At 39.5% G+C, this 14,989-nt stretch overlaps 1 pseudogene; it reads left to right on the top strand.

The window, feature by feature from the left end:
- Window positions 1–10,966: 10,966 nt before the first annotated feature.
- Window positions 10,967–11,552, top strand: LOC105474839 (PRELI domain containing protein 3B pseudogene; annotated as a pseudogene).
- Window positions 11,553–14,989: the final 3,437 nt, after the last annotated feature.

Below are 14,989 nucleotides of genomic sequence, written 5' to 3'. Positions count from 1 at the left end.
GAGAATGATGGTTTCCAGCTGGATCCATGTCCCTACAAAGGACACAAATTCATCCTTTTTATGGCTGCATAGTATTCCATGGTGTATATGTGCCACATTTTCTTAATCCAGTCTGTCACTGATGGACATTTGGGTTGATTCCAAGTCTTTGCTATTGTGAATAGTGCCACAATAAACATACGTGTGCATGTGTCTTTATAGCAGCATGATTTATAATCCTTTGGGTATATACCCAGTAATGGGATGGCTGGGTCATATGGTACTTCTAGATCTAGATCCTTGAGGAATCGCCATACTGTTTTCCATAATGGTTGAACTAGTTTACAATCCCACCAACAGTGTAAAAGTGTTCCTATTTCTCCACATCCTCTCCAGCACCTGTTGTTTCCTGACTTTTTAATGATTGCCATTCTAACTGGTAATCACTTTATACTCTTTTATTCTACTCTATTGTATTCTACTCTACCGGAAAAAACTGATTTTTGCTTCTCACTAAAACATTCTCATTAATGTCTTTGCTATAGTTGACTAAAATTACACCATATAGTCTGTTCTCTTAAACCATATCATTCCTAAGAGCTATATTCCAAAAATATTTTGATATTTAGCATAAATAGATGGATTATACTGGGATTCAATGGTTGAATTGCTGGCTTCCTACAAATTTGTTCTGTGGTGAGGTGCATAATAAAAGCTCTTTTGACTAACAGGAATAATAATAGCTAATGATTATTGAGTACCATGTGCTAGCTGCTACTCTGAGAGCTTTAGGTTTATTAACTAAAAGGGATTTAATCTTCATAACAACCTTATGAAGTAGGTGCTATTATTATATCCAGTTTATAGATGGGAAAACTGAAAATGTACTTTTTAAAGACCTGTGAACAGATGTAATCCCTAAAAAGATATGAAAAGCAAGCTGTAAAATCAAAACAAATGCTTAATAAAATGTCTACCATACATAACATTATATATGTTCTATTAATTATTGAATGTAATATATGTAAAGTCTTTATTACATCTGAAAACAACTTGTAGAATAGATTTTTCTCACTTGCAAGGATTCCTGAGTATTCACTGTGCTTGCTAAGAAAGACATCTCAGTCAACCTTTAAATAAAATGAGTATTCATAGCCAAAGAGCTCAAAAGGAAAATCATAAAAATCTCTCAAACATTTTCACAGAAAAAAAACAGAGAGAGAGAGAGGGAGAAGGGGAGAGAGATAGAGAGAGAAAGAAAGAGACAGAGAGAGAGAGAGAAAGAAAGAAAGTTGAGGGGTTTCCCAAAGAAAGGGAAAGACTTTTGAAGGGGCTGAAATAGCCTTGGAAGTGCTAAGGACTTTGCATTCACCTTGTTCAAGTTCACTCTAAGTTTAAGACGCACTAAAGAACCATGAAATAAGATTTGAAAGCTGATGATCCTGCTCTGCTCCCCGCTGGCCGTATGACCCTGGGCAAAGCCCTTAGTGGCCCTGTTCCTCATCATCAAACAGTACAGTTGAAAAGATTAAACAAGGTTGTGTATTGGAAAGTGCTTCGCCAACCATATATTTCTACAGAAGTAAGATAGAGCTGTTAATTCCAGCCATTCAGTTTTTCTCCTATTGAGGGAAGGGCAATTAAAGTTCTAAGGTATTTTTAAAAGAAATTTTGTTTTCTTTATTATTAAGTAAATGTAATAATGCAACAAAATGTTGTCAAGTCACTCTCTGTCCTTGGGAGACTTGTTTCTATAAATAGCTAAGGATAATTAGCCTATTGACTTTCTATAAATGAGCATTGCTTGGATGCTGGAGAAGTTTATTTATTTAAGTAGTCTCAACATACTCTCTGAAATATTATTTATACCTGCCAGTGCTCATCAAGGTGCCCCGAGCACTTTTGCAGCTGCCAGCCTCTGGGTAAGGTGCTGCTGAGACCCACAAGGCAAATGTCCACTCTGTTTTCTCAAAAACCCAAGTCCCTGCAGCTGCCTGTGGGGCTGCCCTTGACTGTGTGAGGGCCTCAGACACCTTCCTCTCACTCAAGGCCTGGGCTTGAGCAGAAGAGATAAAGACCTTCTTTTCTCAGGTTCAATGAGGAGATGACTCAATCTGCCAGCCAGACTTTTCCCTCCACTTCAGAAATTTAAGGAACCCTATGCAAGGGGACCTTGCAAGCCCATCTTGGCACAGAGGTCACTAGGGACAAAATAAGAGAAGCAGCGAGAGAAAGAGGGGAATGATGGAATCCCGCAATTCTCTTCAGCTATCCAACTATGTGCCAATTAATTTTCACAATATTTTCACCTGGCTGAGTGGAGCCTCAAATACTGAAGACAGCCAAACCTCCCTTCCCCCTTCTCTTAAGCTGTGTCCCCACCCCAGCACCTGTGTCTCTACACTCACAGGCATACGCATAGCATTAAGTCTTCTACCTGGGAGAGACTAGGGTGGGTGTAATGAAAGGGGAGGAGGATTAAGAAGACAAACGTAGAGGAAGGGGCAAAGGGAAAGGTAACTACTCCATCTCTGTCTCTCACTCCGAAACTGAAGCGTTTGAGAGATTTAGTGTAGCTCCAGAGTAGCAGAGCCACCTCTTGGCTCGGGGAATAAAGTGCAGGACAGCAGGGCCGTTCTCCCAGCCCCTTAAAGAAGGCAGGAACACCTGAACTCTGGAAGCATTGGAAACATGGAATCAGCCCAGACTTGTCGCAGGAATTCTTGTGCTGGGCATGGCAGCAATGAGAAATCACCAAGTGACATTACCACATGGGAGTTAGAATAGAATCTGAATCGAGGATGCACTAATCACTGCTGCCAGCCTGGTGCATAGATGTGCATAAAGCACCCGAAAAACGACACCCGGAAATAATGCAAGTGACCCTGAGAGGCCACCAGAGTCAGACAGGTGGGGGCTCATGCTACCATGGCTTACTCCCTAATGACAAACGTGGCCTGGGACACCTTGGTTACATTCCCTGCATTACTCCTTTCACTAATCCATCCATGTGTCTGATAGTCCTGACCCACATCACAAGGCTCCCCTGTAGATGGAGGAGGAAGCCTTCAGCTCCCAATGGAGAACCACTTGTGGGCTCCACAGAACTCCTTCTCATATAAAAGTTCAACTAGGTTTTTGACTCTTTATAAAAAATTCGAACATGGGACAAGTTGATAAAGTTTACTACCTGTCAGTGAGACAAAGATGGTAATAATTAGGCACAAAAACTAACTCATCTTATGCAACTCTTGCACCCAAGAGGGCTGTGTAACAGGTAGCCTGAACTTGCTACATATCATGCCTTAAATCTTTGTCCGAAGAAAGACAGCACTGATACAGGCTTACACTGAACCTAACGAGTTGCTCTGGTGGTCTTCTCAAGCTGAAGCAACTATTTCCATCTTCCCAGGACTGAAATGGTTATGAATCACTCTTTCTATGTTTACATTTTGATTTCTTATGATTTTCAAACATAAATGTTGCTACTTTTAGCTGCTCACAGATTTAGAAAGACATGGATACATACCTAAAATTTGTGGCTGTATTAGATACAATCTCCTTTCACAAAATCTTGCACATCACACTACTTGTAAAAGGGTGCCTTTTCCCAGTTGTACAGCAGGGAGGGGGAGGAAATATCACTTTATGTTAAAATGTCAACTTTTCATGGAATAAAACCCAAAAATGAAGAGACTATCGCATGAATAAGAGAAGATAATATTGTCCATTTACTACCTAGCTGGATTTCACTGTTTCTTTAAAAAAAAAAAAAGTTTGAAATGGAAAGAACTTTTAAAAGCCAAATTAGACACCAAAAAAAGTTATTATATTATTCTGATTCCCCCTACTCCCATTCACCTCTGTCTATGACCCAAAGCATTCTAGGGAGAATAATAGGAAGAGGTCAAAGGAAAAGAAGGTAGAGGATGAATAAAATTGTCCTCCAAGAATCTTGGGAGACACTAAAAATTAGGAAAAGGATTCAGAACTTCAAATGAAATAGCAGAATAAAATTGTACATTTTTGCTCCAACACGAGCATGATTTCTGTGCTCACTAGTTATATTAATATAAGGTGTTATTTAATGGGTCTTCATTTGCCATTTGAAATCCTTTTAACAGAGTTGCTCTATCTGGTTTTATCTACTTTAATTAATGTTTACACTTCTATTCCTAAATCTAAGGCATCTTCAAAAAGGGTATTGCCTAAAACTTAAAAATAATACAACAGTTACTCTAAATAGTCATTTAGTCTCAATCCTACTTGGGTCTATTTGGTTCTGGCTGGAGTACAGTGGCTCCATCATAGCTTACTGCAGCCTCAGTCTGCCAGGCTCAAGTGATCCTCCAGCCTCAGCCTCCCGAGTAGCTGGCATGTGCCAGCACGCCTGGCTGATTTCTTTTTTATTTTTATTTTCAGTAGTGATGAGGTCTTTCGATGTTGCCCAGGCTGATCTTGAACTCCTGGCCTCAAGCAGTCCTCCCGCCTCAGCCTCCCAAAGTGCTGGGGTTACTGCACCCAGCAAGTTTAAAATATTTAATGGAACAAAAGACAGTCACTATTTCACAGCCATCTTATCTTAGAACTGGCATGTAAGACTCAGTCCAAGGGGGTTTGCCTCTTCCTCATGCACATCAGGGGAATGCAAAATGTTAAAGCCCGTTCAGGGGAACCTCCTTGCTACATGGACGAAGGATGCAGGAGCTGGAATCTAGCTTTTGTTTTTGTCCTCCTTCTTCGCTGAGCAGCAGTAGCAGAGGATTGAGCTAACTGACTTCCATAACTCATGGCACATTGCTTTACTTGGTCCTAGGAAAGTCTCTCTTTTATTCTACTTTTGAATTTTGTACTACTTCCTATTCCTTTTCCATCTCCCCCTCCCACAACTGGCTTCGTTTCTCAAGTGTTTGATATATTTTTCTTTAATTGGACCACCCTTATTCTGTACTCAAACCTCCCCCTAATCATGGCGCCACTCTCCAGAGTCTTCTCCCCATCTTCACATATGGTCATGCCCTGGTGTTAGCTTTGGCACCCTGGGTTGTCTGTTCCTCTACCTACTCACTCACCATTTCCTTCCCTGCTGGTTTGATGTTTCCATGACTGACCAATCAGTAACCACCCTGCTAGGCTCAGGGCTGCAGTTCTCGAACAAGGGCAATCTGCAGGAATAGCCTGGATCTTCCAGGAGGCCTTTGGCTTCCCAGAATCTGCTGTCAGGGAACCTCCATGTAACACATAACCCCCGCCCCCCCCAAAAAAAACTCTCTTGGAATTCTAAGGAGTATGTGTCATACATATTCCTAATTCAGAATTGGAGAACAAAAATACCTTCATAATGGCATTGAACTCTACTTCAGGGGAATTTGGAAAATGTGAAAGAGACAAAATACTTATTTGTGTCTGCTCTTCATCAACGGTGGCCTGCTATTCAGGATTTACCAGGCAACCATAATGCTCGAGCATTGACTAGCTATCCAGAATGCAGACAATGTGTGCCCCCAATTCAAAAGAAGCATAATGGAGAACATGTTATTGTGTTTATAACCATAAAGGGATTGAAAGTAAGCCATGGTCAACCAAACTAACAATGTTCAGATTTGTGCTACTGTTGGGGGGGCCTGTTGCCAATCTTGGACTCCAGTCAACCCTGCTGTAGACTGAAAGAGTTCTGATATGTCCAAGAAAACTCTGGTCACCCACTGGACATACCATTCTTTTGGTGGGATTTACCACAGCAGGCCCATCAGAGATATGGCTTAGTATAATAGACAGTTAATAATTGTGTTCTTTATGAAAAAGCTTTCAAAATATGCAATATGATGGAAATTCTTTGAAACTCATTTTAAATCTTCAATCTGGCAATGTCAAGCAGACAAAACGTGGAGCAGCATATGTTTTTAAGTATCTCACAGCTGTCGTCTTAAAAGCTGTAGACAGCTTTAGTTCAGCCAACATACTCATTTCCTGCAAATAAAAAGTTGAACAGACAAATACGCATATCTCTGTATTCAAAATGCATGTGCTTGAGTATTATTCTTCATTATATATAGCACTTTTTATTTGTAAAGCACTTTCTAATTACTCTGATGACTTACTCTCTAAGGCAATCCTGTGAATGGCGTTTTTAGAGTTGATAGACAAGGGAACTAAAATGCTGAGACTGTGGCACAGGCTGAGGGCCTGCACAGGCTGAGGGTCCTGCAGCTCCATGTGTTGGGATGAGGAGATGTTGAAAAATGTGAGGTGCATTTAGAGACTTCTGAATCGCTACTTTCTGCCCTAAGTGGATGTTCTTGGGGCAACCTGTTATGTGGTGAGAACTGTCCTTGGCAATGTGAAAGTAATGCTGGTTTATACTTTACGATTCTTTTCTCCTAAGCTACTTAAAGTGCTTTTCAGGTAATAACTCAAAATTACCCTAACATCTCTATGATACATGTCTGCGACAGATATTATCTTCGTTTTAGCAATAAAGAAGAAATGGGAGCATAGAGTCATAGAACAACTTAGAGCCTCCCCTGGCTCCCAGCCAGCAGGCTGATTTAGCAAAGAAGTGTGCAAGTAAATTCAATGCAGATCATTTTTCTTTGAGACAAGGTCTTGCTCTGTTGCCAGGCTGGAGTGCAGTGGTGTAGTCATAATTCATTATAACCTCAAACTCCCAGGCTCAAGCTGTCCTCCCACTTCAGCCTCCCAAGTAGCTGAGACTACAGGTGTGCACCACCATGTCCAACTAAATTTTTTTAAAGAATTGAGGTCTTTCTATGTTGGGCAGGCTGGTCTTGAACTCATGGCCTTAAGTGATCCTCCTGCCTCAGCCTCCCAAAGTGCTGGTAATACAGGCATGAGCCACCATGCCTGGATTCAGTGAAGAACATTTTGTTGGAAAAGACTTCAAACATATTTATCTATTAGCAACGAAACTAAGAAATAATTATGTGGTGAGTCTGAAATAGAGCTCTTTGCACTGATGATTCACAAAAAATATTAAATGATTGCAGCAACAATAAGAATCTGCTTGTTCTTTGTTTAGGAGCCGATTGCAAACCCACTTTGGCCGTTTAAACTTATTTTCAAGGCCAATAAATTCTTATTGAGGGATTTTTGTCCCCCTCTGTTCAAAAAAATAGAAGCCCCTTTTGCATCAGAAAGTGTTTCTCTGACAAAAATGTTTTTAAAACTTTATGAAATAAACAGAAAAAAGAAATAGAACAAGTATAGTTCCTGCCATGCATAATTAACCAGGTAGCTCTTAGCATGTGTGCGTGTTTATTCATCTGATTTTCCAGCTCTTTCAAGGATCCAAATGTAAAATGGAGCACTTGGGAAAAACTCACAGATTTATAAGGCACTCTGGGGAATACAAGGTCTATAAACCCACCCATTAGCCTCATCCATAGCTAGGGTATGAAGTTCTTTTACTGCCACAATATGGACCATGATGTTCCTAATCCAGAGATAATTTGGTATCAGTAACCAATGTAACATTGGCACTGAAATGTCCTTCATTTCCCTTTACTGCTTCCAACCTAGGCAACGTGAATGTAATTGAGTGGAAATTGTTTTTCAAGGAGTTGTGTCTGCACCAGAACCATGAAACAAAGGATTGAGAGTCCATCTCATCTCCTCAGGCCAGCTACCAAGCACTTTTATATTTGAAAACTTAACAGAAAGTTCATATGGTGGCTTCTCATGCTGAATTTATATGGTTTAAGTAGAATTATGTACTGAATACAGTTTTCACAAGCCAATAACCAGAAGTGCAAAAATAGAACCTTTACTTTTTTCTGTAATCAAGCTTAACTTCTATCTCAAGCTCTGAGTCTTCTCTGTAACAGGAAAGTTAAACACCCCCAATTTAAATTAATTCAAATTAGTGGTTCTTCAGTCACTTCAAGGATAAAATTAGACAAATTCAGGGTTTCATGCTTTCCCTTTCATTGTTTTGGGATGTCAGTGCAGTTCTGTGGGAACTGCATGCATCATGGTGCTGAGAAGTGAGGCAGCTTCTCCACTGGCATCTGATGACAGCACTTTCACCTGCTGGTCTTTGGTCAATAGTCTCTATCTCCATAGCATCCTCTGCCGATGTGCTTGGGTCCACCGTGTCCTCTGGCTTTTCCATGCTGCTCCTGACTGGAAACCCTTGTCACAACCTCTCTCAGCCACGTCCACAACCCACTAGGGACATTGAAAATTCTTGTGGGCTCTTCTCTAAGCTGCAGGAGGCTCAGAATTGCCAGAGCCCTTCTCACCTAGATTTGCCTCATTGTCCTCTCTGCTCTGCTACTGCTTCAGTGTGCCCATGAGGTTCGCTGCGCCCGCAGGCCTTACCCATAAAGCAAGCACAATTCTTCCCCTGCTCTTGGAACCCTCCAGGTCAATCTGAGCCTTCTCTCAACCTCACCCAGGGATTGGTCACTGCTAAACAAGGACTCTAGAGTCAAACTTCCTGAGTGCAAACACTGGCTCTGCCACTTACTAGCTATGAGACTTTGGGCCTGTCTCTTGACTCCTTTGTGCCTCAGCTTTCTCATCTACAAAATGGGATCTACATTATAAGGTTTTTGAGAAGAGTGCATGGATTAAAATATGTCCACTTGGAATACTGGTTGGCATATAGTAAGTACTACATGGGTTGGATATGATTATTGCTGCTGGTCCATGGTGGAGGCTGAGGGTGGGGCACTTCCCTCAGATCCATATCAGCATCTACCTCCAGGCCCGTTGAGGGGAAGAATTAGCTGTCACTTCACACTGTCTTCCCATTCTAATGTCTATTGTATAAACATTGTGCTCTGAATCCTTCAGTCTCTTAAGCTTTGGGAAATCAAAATACCTCTTCTCTTTCAAAAACCTGAACTTATCCAATTTAAGTCTCTGACTCTGCCATAGACATCAAGAAACTATTAAACTATTGGAAATTAAAAGTCAAGAATTTGTCTTCTTCACTTGTCTCTCCCCTAAGGTAATAACCCTGATCTCCCTGATCGGAGGAAAAACTGTAAGTTACAAAGTTAGCATTTCCCTCTCTTTTTTGGAGGGGATGAAAAAATTAAGTTTCTATCCAATTATCTTTTTCTTTTTATTCCTTTTACAGTCATCAGAAAACTTCAGAAGAAAGAGAGATAGAAAATAGGATATTATGGGGATAAAAATGGAGAAGGACAAGGTGGCTGACTAAATCCAGCCAGGAAGAGCTTCTCCGACTAAGAGAGGCCAGAGTAGCATGGCATATTCCAAACAGATCTTATGAGAGAATGCACTGAAAGTGGATGGAGCAATGATGCAGATACTGGGGCTGAAGGGGGAGGAAGCTGGGAACCCTGCACAAGGTTGCCAAGTGCTGGGTCTCATTCCTGTCCCTGAAAGCTCCCAAGGAAGGGGTGAGTGAGGGAACTGCAGAGTGGCCAACTCTTACCATGGATGGCTGGGATCCTAGCTGCAGGAGATCGCATGGCCCCTAGGAGCATTTAAGTTGGCAGGGAAAACTACCAGGAGAGTCAGTAGAGACAGAGATCCTGTCTGCACGGAACCTGGGGAATTTGGTGTACAAAGAGGTGCAAAGGAATACGGACATACCACAAGGCTCTCCATACTCCTCTAGGTGGCTCTGACCTTTGTTAACTGCTTGACCTGGCAAGCAGGGCTGTCTTTCCCATGGAACCAGGGTAACTGTGATTTACACACACACCCACCCATCCACTGGTCCCTTCCAGGGTCCCTGCCTAGCCACTTCCATGAAATCAGGCACACAGTAAAGCCTCCCCTGCTCTGCCAGAGCACTTTGCTAATCACCAATACCATTGTGCTATTACTGGTGGCCCCTGCCACCCCACCATAGCACTTTCACTTGTGGCCCCCACTGCTCTACTAGAGCACTTTCACCAATGGTCCCCCAGCTGTCTTGCTGGAGTGCTTTTGCTGGCAATTCCTGATGCAGCACTTTAGCCAGCAGCCACCAACAGAGCACTTTCGCCAGTGACCTAGGAGCATCTCAACCCTCCAACCTCAATACAGCCAGTGCTCAACCTAGAGGGACCAGAGGGCAAAGGCGTGGGGATGGTCCCAGACACCTAGGGCTAGAGGACACAGCTCAGGAGGGCTATACTAAGGCTTGTCCATCTGAAAACATCCATAACTCCAACTTATAGTTGAAGTCAATCAACCATATTCAACATAAATGATCCGTGAATTGAAAGATAATATAACCATTTTAAGAAAGATTCAAACTGAACTTCTAGAATTCAAGAATTCACTATAGCAATTTTGGAATACAATGGAAGTATTAATAACAGAATAGTCCAAGCTGAGGAAAAAAATCTCAGAGCTTGAAGATTGCTCCTTCAAATCAATGCAAGCAGACAAAAATATAGAAAAAAGAATTTTTAAAAATGAACAAAACCTCCAAGAAATATGGGATTATGTAACGAGACCAAACCTATGACTCATTGACATTCCTGAAAGAGAAGAAAAGAAAGTTAGCAACTTGGAAAACATATTTCAGTGTATAATTTACAAAAATTTTCCCAATCATGCTAGAGAGGTTGACATGCAAATTCAAAAAATTCAGAAAACCCCTGCAAGATACTATACAGGATGACCATTTCCAAGACACAGTCATCAGATTGTCCAAGACCAATAGGAAAGGAAAAAATCTTAAAGGTAGAGAAAAGGGGCCAGTCACTTAAAAAGAAAACCTCATCAGGTTAACAGTGGACCTCTCAGCAGAAACCTCACAAGCTAGAAGAGATTGGGGGCCTATTTTCAGTGTCCTTAAAGCAAAGAACTTCCAACCAAGAACTTCATATCCAGCCAAACTAAGCTTCATAAGCAAGGGAGAAATAAAATCCTTTTCAAACAAGCAAATAATAAGGAAATGTTTTACCACTAGGCCTGCCTTATATAAGGTCCTTAAGGAAGTGCTAAATATGGCACTGTTGTCCCTGGCACCACCCAGACATCACTCAGGCCACCGGCACCATGAAGATCTGGACTTTGGAGCACGTCTTTGACCACCCGTGGGAAACTGTTACAACAGCTGCAATGCAGAAATACCCAAACCCTATGAACCAACTGTGGTTGGAGTTGATGTGTTGGACAGACATATAGATCCCTCTGGAAAGTTACACAGCCACAGACTTCTCAGCACAGAGTGGGGACTGCCTTCCATTGTGAAGTCTCTTATTGGTGCAACAAGAATGAAAACGTACATGCAAGAACATTCTGTAGTTGATCCTGTAGAGAAAACAATGGAACTTGAATCTACTAATATTTCATTTACAAATATGGTTTCAGTAGACGAGAGACTTATATACAAACTATATCCTCAGGACCCAGAAAAAACTATTTTGACTCAAGAAGCCATAATCACCATGAAAGGAATTAGCCTCAGCAGTTACTTTGAAGAACTGATGGCAAGTATGATATCCTCAAATGCTAGTAAAGGTCGAGAAGCAATAGAATGGGCAATATATAAATTAAATGCTGAGATTGAGGAACTGACAGCCTCAGTAAGAGGAAGTATAAGGACTCCAATGGCAGCACCAGCATTTGCAGAGAAGTGATCATGACAGTTGGTAGATAACATTGGGTAGCCCAGGTCTCTCCAAGCTGACTGTGTATTTATTTGTTATTTAAAAAATACAACTATATTTTATGTAGTTTTTTTTTTTGATAAGCTGGTGTAAGTCTATGTAATTTTTGATCAAAATGGATTCAGGGCCTCTAAATAAAAGGGATCATCTGAAATTAATGTTGTTTGAAATTACTATCTGATTTTGAGGGTTCCAGTCTTTCTGTGAAAATTCAACAAGAACTCCTTGGAAATTGGTATTGATATTGAATCTCCTTAAGGTAGAATTTTCAAGCTTTTCCTGTATTGGAACTCCACCTGACTTTGTACCAACCCCAGAACAGAGCAGAGCTACCTCCTATAGATGCCCATTGCCCTGCTGCTGTACACTTCAACAGCTTGCACAAGGGAACTCACTTAAAAGGAGAAATTGTGTAGTTTTATAATATATTTTGAGTAAAATAACTTGCCGTGCTATAAACCACCATTCAAAACCAGTGTTTTGATTTGGTACTTAAATATTTTTGGAGTGAAAATTATCACTAAAGTAATAAGACTCCAACAAAAGTATGGTTTCATTACAGAGTACACTATTGATTTGCCAAAGTTTTGTATCTTAGTAAAGGTATTAACTTCCTTGGATTTGTACTTTGTGATTTAGCATGCTGTACCATGGGCTGGTTATGTTTACTGAAAAAAAAAATAAAGTCATTACCTGGGTTTTGCAGTGCTCTAACTTAAATAGAAGAACAGCTGTTCACATCTTTTAGCATTTCACATTTGCCTAACTTAAAAATTTTCATGTGTTAAAATCATGGTTTTGTAATTGCTAAGGTATGATATGTCAGATTATTTGAATATAATCACTTTTTGAAGTAATTGTGACCAAAAAACATCTTTTTTACATGAAGGAGCTGTATATCATTTGAAGTTACTCAAATGATGTCTTGCTCTGAAGCATAAACCCCAGGTACTTAATGTTTTTAATAATACAGTGCCACTGCAGGATTTGTGGGTGGTGGGGAAGAACAAGGATAATGGTGGGCGGAAGCTTGGCCTGAAACTAACCACTAAGTGAATTGTACTGCAGCTTTTACTTATGGGGATTCCTTATTTGGGATGTCAGAGGGCAACTTCAAATTGAAAAACCATTCAGTAAATGTACCTAGTTTTATATTTTGTAGCAGGCAATTATCAACCACTAAATAATAGCTTTGACATTTGCAATTGTTGCCTAGAGAGTATTTTAGCTACAAGGTGATTAGCTCTTGCCTTTATTTTACTGTGCTTAATGTGTGATAAACTTCTAGTCATGTTTCCTATCAAAGAAACCAGTTAATATATATACATAAACCACAGCAATAGCATAACAAACTATTTTAAACAATCATTTTTCTACTTAAAAATTGTTTAGCTTAAGAATTCTTAAGACATTAGTAAAAGCAGGTTAAATTTAATAAGTTTTCTGATTCTTTTTTGTAGCCAGAGACAGTTTTTACAAGTGAAATAACATTTCAGCTAAAAAAAATCACTAAATAATTGATATTTGGTGAAAATCTACCTTGTATAATTTCTGCAAATTACACCTGTTCTGAAAAAGGTGTAATGCCCTAAAGATAAGAAATTTTTAAACAAATCCTTATCCTTTGATTTTTTAAACTCTGATCTAATGATACAATTCTATAAATTTTCATTTTCCAGTGTAGTTAGCTACCTTTTTTGAAATAGCTGGTAATTGATAGCTTTTACCTGTTAAACATAAATACACAGCAAGCAAATGTATTTAAGAGGACTAAACTGGAATAAGTGTTCATAAATGAAACCTTTGGACTATTTAATACTAAAGTTGAAAAGTAGATTCAGAAAAACTTTTGTTAATAAAAACTTTCTTTTAAGTGAAAAAGAAAAGCACACTTAACTACATAGCCCACTGACACTAGCAAGCAACTATACAATCAAGTTTACCTAACGACCAGCCAACAACATAATGATAAGATGAAACCCTCATCTATCAATATTAACCTTGAATGTAAACAGGCTGAATGCCCCATTAAAAAGACATAGAGTAGCAAGTTGGATAAAGAACAAAGACCCAACTGTCTGCAGTCTTCAAGAGATCCATCTCACACATAACACCCATAGGCTCAAAGCAAAGGGATGGAGAAAGATCTATCATGCAAATAGAAAACAAAAAAAAGAGCAGGGATTGCTATTCTTATATCAGATCAAAAAGACCTTAAACCAAAATGATCAAAAAGGACAAAGAAAGGCATTACATAATGATAAATGGTCCTACAGGAAGACTCAACTATCCTAAATATACATGCACCCAACACTGGAGCACGCAGATTCATAAGACAAGTTCTTAGAGACTTAAAAAGAAACTTAGCCACATGATAATAGTGGCAGGCTTCAACAGCCCCACTGACAGCATTAGGCACATCATCAAGGCAGAAAACTAACAAAGATATTCTGGACTTAAACTCAACACTTGACTAATTGGACTTAATAGACATCTACCGAATACTCCACCAAACAACAGCAGAATTACATTTTTCTTATCTGCATATGGCACATACTCAAGATCAACCACATGCTCAGCTGTAAAGCAAGTCTCAATAAATTGTTAAAAAACTGAAATCATACTAACCACCCTCTTAAATGATAGTGGAAAAAAAATAGAAATCAATATCAAGATCTCTCAAAACAATACAATTATATAGAAATTAAACAGTTTTATCCTGAATAGCTTTTGGGTAACGAACAAAATTAAGACAGAAATAAAAAACTTTTTGAAACTAATGAAAACAATGATACAATACACCAAAGTCTTTAGAAAACCATTAAAACAGTGTTAAAAGGAAAGTTTATAGTACTAAATGCATACATCAAGTAGTTAGATCTCAAATTAACAACCTAACATCATATCTAGAGGAACCAGAAAAACAAGAGCAAATTAACCCCAAAGCTAGCAGAAGAAAAGAAATAACCAAAATCAGAGTAGAATTGAATGAAATTGAGACTCAAAAATCTATTAAAAAGATCAATGAAACCAAAAGTTTGTTTTGTTCAAATAATAAATAATAATGATACACCACTAGCTAGGTTAACAAAGAAAGAACAAGAGAAGATCCAAATAAGTACAATCAGAAACAACAAAGATGACATTACAACTGACCCCACCAAACAAAAAGTCCTCAGAGACCATTACTAACACCTCTATGCACATAAACTAGAAAACCTAGAAGAAATGGACAAATTCCTGGAAACACACAACCTCCCAAGAATAAACCAGGAAGAAACTGAAACCCTGAACAGACCAATAACAAGTTCCAAAATTGAATCAGTAATTTAAAAAACCTAACAGCTAAAAAATTCCTGGGCCAGATTCACAGCTGAATTCTACCAGACATACAACAAAGAGCTAGT

Source organism: Macaca nemestrina, chromosome 4 (assembly GCF_043159975.1).
Source record: "Macaca nemestrina isolate mMacNem1 chromosome 4, mMacNem.hap1, whole genome shotgun sequence".
NCBI classification, from domain to species: Eukaryota; Metazoa; Chordata; class Mammalia; order Primates; family Cercopithecidae; genus Macaca; species Macaca nemestrina.
The sequence above is the reverse complement of the archived record's forward strand: the minus strand, read 5'-3'. Positions and strand labels throughout refer to the sequence as shown.